We start from the raw sequence: 16,737 nt of genomic DNA on the forward strand, positions 1-16,737 counted from the left end.
AAAATAAATTGTACTTGTACACTCAAAAGAAATTTAATTTTTATTTCTTATTTTGATATTTAAATCATTTGTTTTAGTGTTGATTTCATTCAAATGGTTATAAGTTATATCAACCCTAAACTAAATTAATAGTAAATAAAAATATAATACTCTAACTTAATGTAACATTCTAACTTACTAATAAATAAATATAACACCCTAACTTAAAATAATGTTTGAAATTGTATTGTGTTTTAGCCTTTAAGAAGACATATATTTTTTTTTTTATCATAAAAAAAACACATATATTAATATTACAATGAAAAAAAAAATGAATTCAATAATTGAAACGGTTGAAAGCAAAATTAAGCCAAAACCTCAATTCATTAATGAAAAAATATCCAAATTTTTTAACTTAAAAAAAATGGAGTTTAGTAAAGATAGACTTACATTGAAATTTGGACGGATGGATTCTCTCATATCCAATTTCATGTTTGACAACAAATTTTGCTTTTAATTAAAGAACATAGATTACATGGAACAAAGCACCAAACAAAAGCCATAACAAATTTAATCCATAATAAAAATATTGATGTCAACAACAAATAATCATGTAATAAGAAATTAAAAAATACAAAAATACTGCTTGCTATATTGACTTCTAAAAAAACACTAAAAGGTGTGATCAAACATATAATTTCAGTCTATCTATAAAACTTGATGATAAAAATCATATTATATATAATAGAAAGGTAACAAATACACAAAATCTATTCAATTTGATGAAAAAAAAAATACCTGCAAGGTTGTAGGCAGGGCAGAGAGGAGAAATGAAGAATATAACAAATAATTATAAAGTACATAGTAGAAATAATGAAACACCAAAAAATTGTGTATATATAGTGAGAATTTTAGGTTGTGAAGAAGACGATATGAATAAAAAGAAGTAGTTTAGACGAAACTCAAATACTTTTTTTTTTTTTTTTTTACTTTATTATTAGGAAAAAGATGTCTTAAGATGCAAATTGATCCAAAAAAAAAAAAGACGTCGGAAAAAAAATGCACGTGTTATCTTCTTCTTTTTTTCATTTTATGTTTTTTAAAGAAACGTAGGAAAAAAAAAATTCATCAAGATCAAGGTGGTGTCAACTAAAACCATAGATGGCAATGGTAACCCCTCTCTCTCTCTCTCTCTCTCTCTCTCTCTCTCTATATATATATATATATATTATACACAATCTCTTTCTCATTATGATGGGATTTGGATTTTGCACGTGGGAGCTGTGATTATTTATAATAAAAAGAATACATTTTATTTACTCATTATTTGCTGTGGCGTACTGGTGTATGGGGAAATTAATAATAAAAAGATTATACGAAAAATTTGGATTGTAATCAAATTAAAATTTTTATCAACTTAGAAATTATAGGAGAAAAAGATAAGGACAAAAAAATATATGTTTTGATTTTAGGGTTTGTTGATAACATTTTAGATAAACACAACAGTTATAGTTATAAATCAAATACTACTTTCTTTCATTATTTGATTTGTCATATTTGTATGTATCTATTCTTAAAATCTAAAAATTTATTAAAATTTCTGCAATTTGGTGAAACCACACAACAGTTATAGTTGTAAATCAAATACTTCTTTCTTTCATTACTTGATTTGTCATATTTGTATATATCTATTCTTAAAATTTAAAAATGTATTAAAATTTCTGCAATTTGGTGAAGCCACATGGCGTAACCATGGCGTCTAAACCCAACTTTTATTATATATAATATGATATGATATAGATGAGATACCTTGTTAAAATTTTACCGGCCGTAAGCTTTTAATGATTGTCCTATTTATTATCAGACCAAGACATCAATTGGTTTTTTGTGTAGGCGAGAATTGAACCTCATATCTCTTATTCAATAATCGGAAACTTTATTAGTTGAGTTAATTGAAACTCACAACCAAACCCAATTCAAAAAGCTTAAAGAGATTTTAAGAAAATTAAAAGAAAAAATTTGGTAAAGAAAATGATTTTTTTTAAGGCGATGAGGCTCTTTTTTTGCCATCTAACCCGCTAATGTGACTACTAAAATATAAACATGCCAGTATATTATTTGTTATGTGGGAATTTAGGAACCAAATTGACTATAAGTTGAAAAGAACAGAAATCAAATTGACTAGACTGCAACCAAATATAAGGACCAAATTGATTGTGACCCTAAAATGTAGGGACCAAAAGGGTATTTTTGCCAATAATTTTTTATTGCTTCACTTTTCCATCACCCAATCAAACACAAATTAATTTTTTTCATCCCAACCAAACAAAGTCTTACTCTCCCTTAGGAATTGAGATAATTTTGAGCTTGTTATTTGTTTTTTTTTTTTTTTTCATAAAGAATATTTGTTTGTGTTGTGGCTTTGTTTTTTTTTTTGGCTCTCTTTTGTTTTGCATGCTTGCTGCAAACTTAGAATTGAGAACATAAATTTTCCATAGGTTGAAATCCTCACCCAAAAAGAAAAAAAAAAAAAAAAAACTTGTAACCCATACATATTTATAAATGTATTTAAAAATAAATTTAATACTAATTTTTTTAAAAAGAAGTTATGGCTCTCACCACTTTCCGGGTAGCGCTCCAACACACCTTTTAACATTCAATCATATAAGAAAATCTATTATTATTTATCAATCTTAATTACTTTTGGTTTAGTAAGACTTCAAATTCATGAAGACATCATTTAAAGTACCAAACGCTCAAAAAGTTAGAAGCTATTAGGAAAAAAAAACTATTGAGAAATTTATTAAGTGGAGCTAAATTTAGCGTGTTATATTAGAAATAGCAATCATGAGTAAAAAATCATTTTCATACTAAATAAACTAATAAATAAATCATTTTAGTTTAATATTTACACAATAATTTTAAAAATTATTTATCAAGATTTCGAGAGATTAAATGATCTTGTTTTCAATGGCCAACAACAATACTCAAAATTTTGATCAGCGACTTATTCCAATTTACCTAAGAGGCAACATAAATAATAAATTCTCATGCTACCATCCTACCTCATGAAACATACAAAGATTAATATATATATATATATATATATATATATATATATATATATATATATATAAAAGATTATACATATTTAAAATCAATGGTTGAGTGTGTGTTATTATGGTAGTCCCCATCACAAAGCAATGGTTGGGTGTGTGTGAATATTGTAGTCCCCTTAGCTTTCATGCTTGGCACAAAATTAAGAAAATTAAATTCGACACGTGATGTAAAATTAAACTATAATTAGAAGCTATTTTGAATTTGATTAGTATTTTAATTGCTTTTTGACTTTAATATTTATGATAATATATGATATATGATTTTATTTATTCACTGACCATAACTAAAAGAAGACATATGACTCAGAGATGTAGAGTAAGAATTCTTTTAATTGCATCAAGCTTTTGAGTGGCTAATTGAAAAACAAGATCCCCTTGAGATCTAGGAAAATGATACTCCACTCCAAACTTGAAAGGAAAAAACATTTTCCTCCTTTGACATCCTATTAACCAAACTTTATTCAATTAATTTTAAGGTAAATTGCAAATTACACTCTTGAAATTTGGGGTTGACTGGATTTTACACCTCAAAGTTTCAAAAACTTGATTTACACCCTGTAGTTTGGTTCTGTTAGCAATTCATATTCCACGCTTAGTTTTTGCTATTAAGTGATACATATGCATGCTGACATGTTTTATTTTTGTCAAATTAGCTCCAGAACTACGTCGTTTTAATGATGACCATGAGAAGAGCTAGCATGCATCAAAACTACATAGTATCGAGCCTAAACTTAACTTCTCGCACATCTCCATAAACGACACAGTTTCAAGCAAAGTCCTAAAATCTAAAGGCTAAAATGCAAACCTGACCCTCTAAGTTTCACATTTTGTCATTTCAATCCTCTAAGTTTTAGTTTTGTCATTTCAATCCTCTAAGTTTCAAGTATAGTCAATTCAGTCATTTGTTAGTCTTCTGTTAAGTACTGCCGTTTATTAACCAAAATGACATCGTTTTGGATGATTTTTTTTAAAATTTCTTAATATAAAAAAAAAAAACTGAAAAACGCTAATTACAAAAAAGAAGAAGAAGAAGAAGAAATTAAAAGAGCTCAAGGGAACCTAGCCCGCCCACCATTCTCTTTTCCTCGTCTAGAGCAGTCAAGTCAATACTGAAAAGAAATGTGGACAGAAACTTATGAACCCAGTTCTAATGTGAACTGGGAAGCACCTACAAATCCTTTGTCCTTTATGCAATATATTGTTTAGTTGCAAACAGTGAATTAGTATTTGGAAAATCGAACTAGGAGACCAGTAAGAAATAATAGTCCATATTTTCAAAATTGATCTTGGTTACAATGAAAATACTTCTCAAATAAGCCATCTGTAGCAAAGTAGTTTGAACTTTGAAGAGAACAAAGCATCTACTCGTTTGGCGAATTGGGGCTTCTAATTTTTCGATACAATCCTCAGTTATGTTCCTTAGCCTTTAAAGTTTAAATGTATCAACATTGCCTTTCGTTTTATATTCCACTCAGAATATTGTTAGGTTTTTTATTTTGCTTGAGATCTTTGCTCTCTATAAATGGTTTTTGCAGAACAATCCTCTCTCCCAAATTTCTTAGTTAATCGACGGTGAAAATCGGGATGGTTTATGACTTTCAGTGGCAAGGGGAACGACATCGTTCCCTGAGCCCTTAGTTTTTTTTTTTTTTTTTTTAATTAATTTTTTTAGTTTTTTCAAATTAAGAAATTTTAATTAAAAAAAAATTCGTCCAAAATGACGTCGTTTTGGTGGTTAGTAAATGATAGCATTTAACAGAAGATTAACGGAAGATTGAATTGATTATACTTAAAACTTAGATGACTGAAATAATAAAACTAAAACTTAGAGTACTAAAATGACAAAAGATAAAATTTAGAGGGTCAATTTTGCATTTTGGCCAATCTAAAAACAAGGACTCACAAACCCAAACCCAAACCCTTCATCCTAGGCGGTGGCAGTGACAGCGTTGAAGGCTCCAAGCTGCCTCGGTGGCGACGTTTAGACCCCCTAGCTTCAATTGCACGTGTGAACCCAAACAGACTGAACCCAAACCCCACAAACCCATCAGCTCTTATGAACCTAGGCAGCCACGGCGACAGCCACAGTGATGGTAAAACCATTGGCTCTCTCTCTCTCTCTCTCTCTCTCTCTCACTTTTTCTTAGGGTTATTGCTTCTGGATTTATATAATTTTTGGAATAATAAAGTTTTATAGATTATGCAATTTTTTTTTTTGATAATTTAATTGTTAGAAGTTGTTGATTATTATTAGGGTATATTTCATGATTTGCTTCTTTCTGATGCATTAGCTTACAATATGCATAGAAATAGGAGTTAGGTTCCACAAATGATTAAGAACATATGCAATATGTCTAGGCTTCACTTACTCCAGTGATTAGAGTTGCAGAATTTTTTTTTTGATACAAGATAGAATTTCTACTCTAGCCTAATCTAAGTGTATATGTGTGTGAAGCTCCCTCCTAAAGACTTGAACCCCGGCCTTTGCCCCCTACACTCCACAAGCATTTATACCTATGGAGTGACCATCGCACCAAGGGTGTGCGGTGGTAGAGTTGCAGAATTGTATGTATTCAAAATATGCAAATGAAAGGTTGAGTTCCAACAACAATAATAAAAGCAATACAAATTGCAAGATCAGATCAGAAGCCACAACATTAGAAACTCTATAAATATTTTAGGTACCTATTGATCCATGAAAAATACAAACCCCTACTTACAGACATACCCTACTCCCTTTCTAAAATCCTATTTCTAGATATTACTGGAAAGTGTAATATCAATGGCCACTTACAATGCAATTAAATTAGCATTATGTCTTAGGAACACAGTAGGAATTATTGATCTTGAATATTGTAAATATCACTATTATCTTATATTCTTGTGGTGATTTGGGCTACTATTTTACTTGAGATCTTTTGTCATTCTATAGAAGTTGTGGATTATTATGAGATATAATTGTCTAAATCATTTTATCATCTTCTCACATAACTAAGCTGAGTTAATTCCTAATTGTTCACCATTCTTGTATATGCTTATATTTGAATCAAACAAAAAAGTTTAAAGATTAAGACAGATGAAACATGCATAATTCAGAGGCAGCCATCCTTATGTTGGGGTAAAATAATCAATAACTACTCTGGAGGTTTTAGTGATAACTCACTTTGCATATTATTGAATAACTATTATGGAATGGTCAAATGGCCACTTTGTGAGTTGCTTGAGATAATACAAAATTTCTACTACTATACAACTTGCTTCATTTTACTAAGCAGAGGGAGGTTTAACCTATATTCTATGCTTTGTTGACTGATATTTGGGCTCTTCAAAGAGCTCTTAAAGCAAATGATACACTTTTACCCCAAAAATATAGTTTTGATTGTGCTTTGTCATCCAGACTATAGAATTATGTTCCACCTTTGTGTAGCTATTCATTTACATGCTATTAGCATTTTCCCACATCAAATTGGTGTGCATGACTTCATGTTTTATGGAATTTCGTATTGGCAAATTATTTGAAAAATTGTCTACTGCATTTATGACTGTCGACATACTTATTACCAAAGAGATGGGTTCAAGTTACACCTGGTGTAACTCTTATGGAGTTACACCTTTTTTGTACAGTAGATTTCTAATAGATTCAACGGTCAGAAAAATAGCATTAAATGATTATTGCTTTTACCTTATTTACCTAATTAATAACATTTTTTCTCTATCCTCGTTTATTACTTTCCATAGATCTCATTGAATGTTGTTTAAGGGTGTCGCTTTATTCCTAAAATTGCTGTTATTAGACAATGTTTCTTCTTCTTTTGTTAGACTTGTTATGTGTTTCAAATGGTTTTGGCATTTTCAGTTTTCCTAATCTCCTAATTCACATACTCTCTAAAAAAATGATAGAAAACTTTATGGACGTAAAATGATTATATAAATTAGTGTATCTAGCTCACCAAGACCGTGCATGTGTTGCTAGAGGTGTCAGCCATAGAGACAAAACAAAGCCTCATACAAAACATAACTCAAAAATCATATATTTCTACTTCAAAACCAATTAACCTGACAAGTCTCCTAAACGGAAAAAAAAAAAAAAAAAAACCTCAAAATTAAAGCTTAAAAAAACTCGGGATTTATTTTCTTGCAAAGCTTTGGTCACGCTCCTTAATTCCGTAAATTTTTTAATTAATTAAAAAATCAATTTGTTTTTATCTTTTCTTCCTTTATGCAGAACACGGTGAGAGAAAGAAGCAGAGAATTTTTTTTTATTGGGTAAGTAAGAGAGAGAAAGTTGGTGAGAGAAAGAAGAAGAGAACTTTGTTTTATATTGCTTAAGAAAGAGGGAGAAAAAAGGATAGAATTAATTTATCATAAATAAGGAAGAGAAACAAAATAATCATTTAATGCTATTTTTCCAACCGTTGGATTTATTAGAATCTACGGTACCTAAAAGGTGTAACTCTTATGGAGTTACACCGGATGTAACTTGAACTCATCTCATTACCAAAAGTTTATTTATTTGGGATTGTTATTAGAAAATTGTTATTATAATGATCTAAGATTACAAGCATTAATCTGACTACTTTAAGTCTTGCTTCATTTTCTTATTGCCAAATTATGTTTATTTGGTCATGAGTAGACAATGTATCTTCCACCCAAAGGAAGACATGTGCTGCCCTTCACAGAGAATCTTTTAATTCTGCCACTGGTAACATGCATCCAGCAGCATTAGAACAATTGAAGAAGTGAAATTTTCCACTGTTCCATAGATTCATGATCGGCTATACATGTGCCTCTTATCTCTTGCAAATTGACAATCTTGAAATGGGAAGAAGTGAAATTGTAGAAATAGCAACTTCTCCGAGAGAACCTAAATAGTAGAAGTTGGTTTGTTGTTGTGGTGGTCATTTTAGTTTATTTAGTGAATGAAAAAGGCCAAGGAAAGAACTTGCATTTAGAATAGGTGAATTGTAATTTAGTCATTGTGAAAGATTGAAATGACAATCGGTTTGAGAGAGTATATAGTTTCTTATCTTGTTTAATGTAACGACAATTGTAATAGCCATTGGCTTTATTATATTGTAATGGAAATTGAAATGCATTTCTTGCAAAGGAAATTGTCACTTAATTTTGTCTCTTATTAGAATATTGTTCATTATGATGGAAATTGGCTGAAGGTTATTAAATGTGGCTTTTGCTCCTAACTTAAAACTTAGAAGAAGTCTACTAAAACCACATTACCGAATTAACTCATCAACAAGAAAGTACCATGGTTTTTATTATTATGTAGCTATCAATCAGCTAGAGAGAAGAAAAAGAAGGTGGGGCAGGTCAAACACAATAAATTCTAGTTCAAACCATACTAAACTTATGCATTGCATGTGCCAGACCCAAAAATGAAGAAAAAATCTTTCATGAACAATACTATTTTCTTATGGTGATATTTGCAGCACATGCATGCATAAGTTTTATTTAGTTATCACTTAGCTGCTAATGTAGAAATATGACTAGAATAGTAAGTAACTGATGGACTAAAATATGCAAAAATGTGACTGGAATAGTAAGCTGCTACTATATGACTGAAATTTGCAGAAATATGACTGGAATACGCAGAAATATGTAGAAACATGACAGAAATATGCAGAAACATGACTGAAATATGCTGCTATATTTTTTTTCTGCTCATGTCCAATATGACTAGAATAATAAGCTTATGAAAGCTTTACAAAACAGTGGCTTTCAAAGTTTGCCAAACCAAAGGTCCTAAAACTAACACAAAGTAAGTTATTTTTTTCCAGTAACACCATCAAATAAGCTTATGGGCAGCTTTATAAAACAGTAACCACAAAAGGTTCTAACAATCAAAGGTCCTACAAACTATCAACTCTTGATCCACTTCTAGTTCCTTTTCCAGCTCCAGCTCCATCTCCATCTCCTTTTCCATATCTACCAATTGCACTGCTTCTAGCAACACTTGTTTAGGTTGAGATCTTTAATAATAGATACATTGGACCATATGGTAAGTACACAACAAAATCAATGACCAAATACTGGCAATATGCAAATTACAAGCACAATGTGAAGTGTGTGTGTGTGTGTGTGTATATATATATATAATATTGCAATTACTATAGTGGATTGGCTTCTAGCAACACTTGATGGGTGATGATCCTCTTCCACTCTTAAGCCCATAAACACATGATCGCCTCTGGTTCTCCTAACCTTCAACAAGTTCAAAAATTTTGTAGTTAGCAACTACTATAGGTAAGTTGCACAATAAAAAACTTATTTAGCAATAAACAAGTATTAATACACGGTTTTAGCTCCTTATATTCGTTGTTGCTCCTTGTCTTTGCTTAGTCTAGCCCTCACTAGCATCATTAGATTTGGGGGGTAATTTGCATCCTCTTTTGTTGTGACCCAATTGTCCACAATTGCCACATTTTTGTGCAGCAGATGATTTCTTCAACTTATGTGAAATCCTTGGTGCCTCGTCAATAGCTTTCTTCCTCTTGTTCTCCTTTTGTTTTCTAGGCTGTACTAGCATCTTTGGAGGCAAAATCTTATCACTTGTTGCATTTGGCCAATAGTCCTCACCATTGGTAGGCTGGATAAGGTGTGAGTATGTTCTAAGGTAAGTCTCAACCTTGTAATAGCTATGCAAGTAGTTTTCTGCCTTTTCTTTTTTGTAAGCAATTGCTGAAACCACATGCATGCAAGGGATGCCGGTTATATCCCATCTGTAGCAAGCACATGTATGCTTCTCCAATCAACTACAGACTGCTTTTCCTTACAATGCACTTTAAACTTCAATCCACTAGACCATGTAGATGTGCAATCCCTAGTTGCTTCCTTGTTAACTTATAATTTATCTTGAATCTTAGGACAAATTGGGCTAGACTTCTTCAACATTGTATCCCTATTTCTTGGAATCTTTTTCATAAGATACCTCCTAATCATCTTACACATAATCAATAGGACTTATCCCTAGCATCAACAATCTTAGAGTTAAATGACTCACAAAGATTGTTCAACAGCATGTCACACTTAGGCCATGTACTAAAAGCATGTCCACTCCAATGTTCGCAGTCAATACCCATCATATGCCTATAAGCATTAACATCTATCTTTCTCCTCATCTCCATCTTTGCCTCAAACCAAAGTCTGGTAGTCTCTCTTGCTGCTGCCCACATTAAATCTTTCAATAAGTTGCCCTTGTGCCCCTTCTTGAAATTAGCATATAGATGCCTAACAAAGAACCTTGTGTGTGCTTCAGGAACAACTTTTGCAAGAGCAAGAAGTAAGCCCTATATTAAAAACAAAACAAATAAATTGGTTAGTAGGTAGATATTAAATAATATGTAAATTATTTCAAGTCTAATGTTATACAACAAATGATAAGATTAAACTTACATAAATAATTACATACCTTTTGTTGATCAGAAATAAAGGTCCAGCCACGTTCCCTCACAGGACCAATATCAGCTAATAACAACTCCAAGAACCATGACCAATTGTCTTTGTTCTTGTCCTCACAAATAGCAAATGCTATTGGGTACATCCTGTCATTCCCATCAATTCCAACAACTGCCAGTAGTTTCACCTTCAAAAACCCTTTTAAATGACAAGCATTAAGACTAATAATTGGCCTACATTCCTCCATAAATCTAGTTCTACAAGTAGCTAGACACACATACATTCGTTTGAAGTGCAATGTGGGTGTGTGTAGATTAATTTTAGTTGTGGTGTATGGATTAGAAGATCTCAGCTCTTCATAATAATCTCTAGCTCTTTCAAATTGGTAGGCAAACTTTCCTTTACACATCTACAATGCGATCTACCTAGACCTAAAGGCTTTGTCCAAGGATATGCCTACTTGAAATTGACTCATTATACCTTCTTTTATCTCAGCACTCTTGATTTTGGGTCTCTCTCTAAACACCTCTAGCCATGTAACTGCAATCCACCTTGCAGACACCATCCTACTATGAAAAGCCCTAGAACATGTATGTTTTCCATGATAGGTTTTCACTAGCAAAGAATTTTCTTCATTGTCCCACGAGGCATAAATATACCACTCACAATTTTCACATTTGTAACTCACCTTATGAGATTCGTTCTTACCAATTAACAATAAATATTTGTGCTTGATTATATAAGATTGCACAACCCTCTTAAATTCCTTGTGATCACTAAACAACATCCCTTTCTCAAAAACAAGGTCGGGCATATCCACCTTAGCCCTAAATCCAGTGTATTTGGGGTGCTCTTCATCATCCTTAGAGTTGACAGGTGTGCATAAGACATTAGAGTTCCCAAAATCACTTTCTCCACTTCTTATATCTTGCTCCTCATCACTAAAGCAAGTGGGTGCCCAATTTGATTTTTTTTTTCTCATAAGGGTTTAGGTTAGATTGGTCATGGGGAGTGGATGGGACAATGTGGGGGGATGGGTCAATAGGGGATGATGGTTTTTCATATCTATCAAATTCACTGTCACCTACCAAATCAACATAGTCGTCATCAAAAAAATTGTCATCTACTCCAACCCCTTCATCAACTTCTTTATAACACTCATGCTCATTATCACCTTTATTACCTTGATCCTCATCAACTTATTCCCCAACAGCTTGTTCAATATGCTTCACATATATGTGTATTAACTTTTCAGGTGCAAATTCTAACCAGTCACGTAAGGCCCTCACATCACCATCTTTATTCAATGAACCTCAGCCATTATGAAGGTTCATCTGAGGAATCTGGTAAAGAAATATTCTGTTACATTCGTAATACCAAGATTTTTGGCATACTAAGGCATATCAAAAATAACAAGAGTGTCAATATCAACATCAGAGACCCTTGATTCAATCCTTCTAACATATTCAACATATGTATCGCTATGTGTAATGAATACTCCTCCATGATGTATACACATCAAATATTTGATCCATATTCAATGCCCTGAACACATGTATAAATGCATTACTAAAATATAACTTTTAATTAATATATTACTAAAATATAATACACACATAAATGCAACAAAAACATACATGTAGACATGAGGCACAAAGCACAACACATGAACTGCTCACTTGGACCACAACCATTGCACTTAGTCAATTTACCAATAAAAAATATACATTATTTTACACCAGGCAATACATACAACTAATCATCATCCAACAAGCTGATCCACCAAAAATAAACATCAATAAAGTAACCAGAACAAGACAAAATACAACCAACTATATTATAATCCATTGACAACAAAATAATACAAAACTAATCCCAATCAATAATATTCAAAGTGATACAGAAACCAAAAAAAAAAAAAAAAAAATCAAAGAAAAACAAACTTCACCATAAGCATAGTTTCAATAAAGATGCAAGTTGTACAATGAGTTTAAATCAAACACATATAGACAGTTCCAGCAACAAATCAATCACCCAAACATTTATACAAAAACTCCCCACCAAACCCAATCAACAAATCAATCACACGAGAAGAGCAGCTCGGGTTTATTTGGTTTTACCGTTGTCGTGGCTACCAAGGCTGCCTAGAGCTGCTGCCGCTGCCTGAGTTCACAATCTTCAAGTTGCTGTGGCCGCTGCCACTGGGATGATGGGTTCACAATGAGCCGGTTTCTTTTAGGTGGGTGGGTTCACGATGAGGCTTGCTTAAATGGACGGGAATAGGTGATGATTCATTGATTTGAGATTTTAGAATTACGCAGAAATGATGTAGTTTTAGGATTGGATTTTTTGAGTTTTAGCTTAGGGAAAACGGTTTGTTTGTATAGTGCCAGGTAAGTTTTTATTTTTCTTTGAAACAACGTAGTTTTGGGGCTAATTTGGCAAAAATAAAACACGTCAACATGCGCATGAGTCATTTAACAGCAAAAACTAATCGTAGGGTGTGAATTGCTAACGAAACCAAACTTCAGGATGTAAAATCAAGTTTCAGAAACTTTGGGGTGTAAAATCCAGTTAACCCCAAACTTCAGGGGTATAATTTGCAATTTACCCTTAATTTTAAAAATGTTGTTTACTAAACCTACCCTTACAGGTTTCCAAAATTATTTTATTTTATAATTGAAATTCATTATTTTAAATTTTTAATTAAAGTGTATTTTAAAGTATCAAGTGTGATTTTTTTTTTCTTTTTTCAATGTGTTATGGAGAGATTTGTTGTTGCAAGTGTTTTGGTGCTTGATAAATTTTGCATTTTTATTCTAAATTTATCATTTTTTTTTACTAACTATGGTTAAACTCTTGTAAAGAGATTCTTATAAAAAATTAGAATATTTCATTACTAATATAAACAAAAGGGTGAGAGTGTTTAATTTCTTCAAATCTCAATGGAGGGGAGTGTTTTTTCCCTTTAAGTTTGGGATGGAGTGTCATTCTCCCAAACTTCAAGGGAAGAGAATGTAATTACTCTTTTTTATTTTTTAATCACTTGAACTATTACTCAACATAAAATAAGAGTATTGTTTTGTATTTATCATGATAAAAGTACGCAAAATGTATATTGTTGTGCCCTACCTTGTCTCATCACTGAATAAATGCGGATAGGTTTTCAAAAAAGACTGCAATTTGATTGGATGTAAGGCACCCAACCCACATTGAGTCTAATTTTTTATTATAAGAATTACAAATCTTATCCAGTAATTTTAATACACTAATAATTTAGGAAATATTTTTAAAATGATTATATTTAGTAAATTGTTCCATCCCTGACCAAAGAGGAGGGAAACATGTGTAAGTGTTGTTTTTGTCCATTTAATAAAGATGACAACATTTCCAATAAAAAAAGGGATAATAATAAATATTTTATTGAGATTGATAGAATGATGAGTCCCTCTAGTGCCATATAAAGTGACACAACAAATGCCACAACTCGCCCATGTGGCGAGTTGTGGTTGGTGGAGGGGTGTCCCCACATGGACCCACCACCATCCCTCCACCAACCACAACTCGCCACATGAGCGAGTTGTGGCATTTGTTGTGCCACCTTATGTGGCATTTGTTGTGCCACCTTATGTGGCACAAGACTTATTCATAGAATGATAATAAGTTGATTTTGACTATGTAGATGAGTGCTATTATTGTGATCCCCACATTTGGCACCAAAATTGAGAAAAAAATTTCAAGACATGTGACTCAAAATTAAACTCCATATAATAATATTTAGATAGTCTCAAAATATCGTTCCAAGCTTTCACAAAAAAGGTAGGCCCCACACTTGTATGCTCTAAGGCCATACCTTAGTAAAATCCAATAATCAATTATTGAAAAAAGAAGTCTCTTTGTAGGCACGTTTCCACTATTTATCGTTCATCAAAAAAACATTTCAACTACTTCTTATTTCCCCCTTTAGTTCACGTAACACGTTATACATGTCAAGGCTGGGAGGCCTAAGAAGCACTAGTAGAAACTCTAAAAAAAAAAAAAAAAAAAAAAAAAAAACTCATGTGCCATGAATTATGATTCAGCAAAAGAATATAGATAATTCTTAGATAGTCCTGAAGCACTACTCCTTACCCTCACAAAGGGGGTAGGACCCACACTTGTATGCCCTAAAAGCGTGTTAGTAAAACCCATTAATTAATTATCGAAAAAAAAGTCTCTTCATGAGCACATTTCCACTATTTCTTGTTTTCCTATTTAATTCACGTGACACGTTATACATGCCAGGGCTAGGGGGCCTAGCAAGCTCCAGCGAAAACTCTACAAAAAAAAAAAAAAAAAAACTCTTTTTCCATGAATCATGATTCAGTAAAAAAAAAAAAAAAAGAGAAATTTTTAAATAGTCTCGAAGCACTGTTCTTGGCTCTCACAAAGGAGGTGGGCCCCACACTTGTATGCCTTAAGGGCATACATCAGTAAAACTCATTAATTAATTATCAAAAAAGAAATCTCTTTGTGGGCACATTTTCACTACTTCTTGTTCCCCTGTTTAATTCAGGTAACACGTTATACATGTCAGGGCTAGGGGCTTAGGAAGCACCAGAGGAAACTCTACCAACAAAAAGTTAGAAATTTTTGTTTTGTGAATCATGATTCAGCAAAGAAAATAGGGGCAATACTTAGATAGTCCTGGAGCACTGCTCCAAGACTATTTAAGTATTTTCCAAAAACCAAAAGAAGTTTTTTTTTTTTTTTGATAGGTAAAAATATGTGCATTCAAAAAACACTACCTTATGCAAAAGACATAAGGCAGAGAGATAAGTACACAGGGAAGAGAAAGAGAAAAAAGAAAAAAGAGGATAATAAACTAAGAGCACAGAAGAGAACTAAGAAACATAGGGAGAGAATCACTAGAGGTGAGTCCCCAAGCCCTAGACCAATCAAACAGAGTGCCACTAAGAGAGGCCAAAAGCTGGTCTTCTGAGCTTTCCATGTCCTCAAACGTCCTCCTATTGCGTTCCCTCCAGAGACACCACATCAAACATAAAGGAGCTAAATTCCAAATGCTAGACGAATGCTTTCCAAGCCAATTCCACTAGCTGAATAGAGTATCCGCAATCGATCTAGGCAAGACCCAGGAAAACCCAAAAGATTTAAGAACCAAAATCCACAGTCTAGAAGCCTTTCCACAATGTAGTAACAAATGATCCGTCGTCTCCCCATTACTGCGGCACATGATACACCAATCGACAAAATCCAACCCTCTTCCCCTCAAATTATCCCCTGTAAGGATCCTATCCCAAACAGCAGTCCACACAAAGAAAGAGACACGCCGAGGAACCTTAACCTTCCAAACCCCTTTCCAAGGGAAGATAATAGGCGCAGAGCTTCTCAACTTATTGTAAAACGAACGAATATCAAAGACCCCGTTCTTTGTCAACTTCCATCGCATACGATCTACATTTTCGGTGTGAGGAAGATTGGAGCCTAATGTTCGAAGAAAATCATCCACTTCACGCATCTCCCAATCATTAGGACTCCGAATAAAACGAACATTCCAGCTTCTCCGCTCCTCAATCCCCAACCGTTCAAGAGAAGAGGCCACCGATGCCTCTTTATTGGATGCAATCCCATACACGCTCGGAAAAGACAACTGAAGAGGAGACTCCCCACACCAATGGTCAGTCCAAAGCTTCACTCTATCCCCCACCCCTACCTCAAAGTAAGTATTCTTGCTAAAATCCTCCCATCCCATGCGGATACTTCTCCATAAGCCACACCCATGTGCCCCTCTACCTAGCTTAGACTTCCATCCCCCCCAATCTTCCCCAAACTTAAGGGCTATGACCCTTCTCCAAAGCCTTGTCTCCTCAATCCCAAACCTCCATAACCACTTCCCTAGTAAAGCTTTATTAAAGGTAGTTAATTTCCTTACCCCTAACCCACCATTTTTCAAAGGTGCACACACCTTGTCCCATCCCACCAAATGAAGCTTGGAGTCCCCCCACAAGAAATCCCTTTGCAACCTCTCAATTTTATTGGCCACATGCGTAGGGATGGTAAAAAGAGACAGATAATAAGTGGGAAGACTAGACAAAGTGCTTTTAAGCAACGTTAGTCTTCCACCTTTTGACAGATACAACTTCTTCCAACCGGCCAACTTACGCTCAAAATTCTCCAAGATAGGATTCCAAACAGTAGGAGACTTGAAGGACGCCCCCAAAGGCATACC

Source organism: Castanea sativa, chromosome 12 (genome assembly GCF_040712315.1).
Source record: "Castanea sativa cultivar Marrone di Chiusa Pesio chromosome 12, ASM4071231v1".
NCBI lineage: Eukaryota > Viridiplantae > Streptophyta > Magnoliopsida > Fagales > Fagaceae > Castanea > Castanea sativa.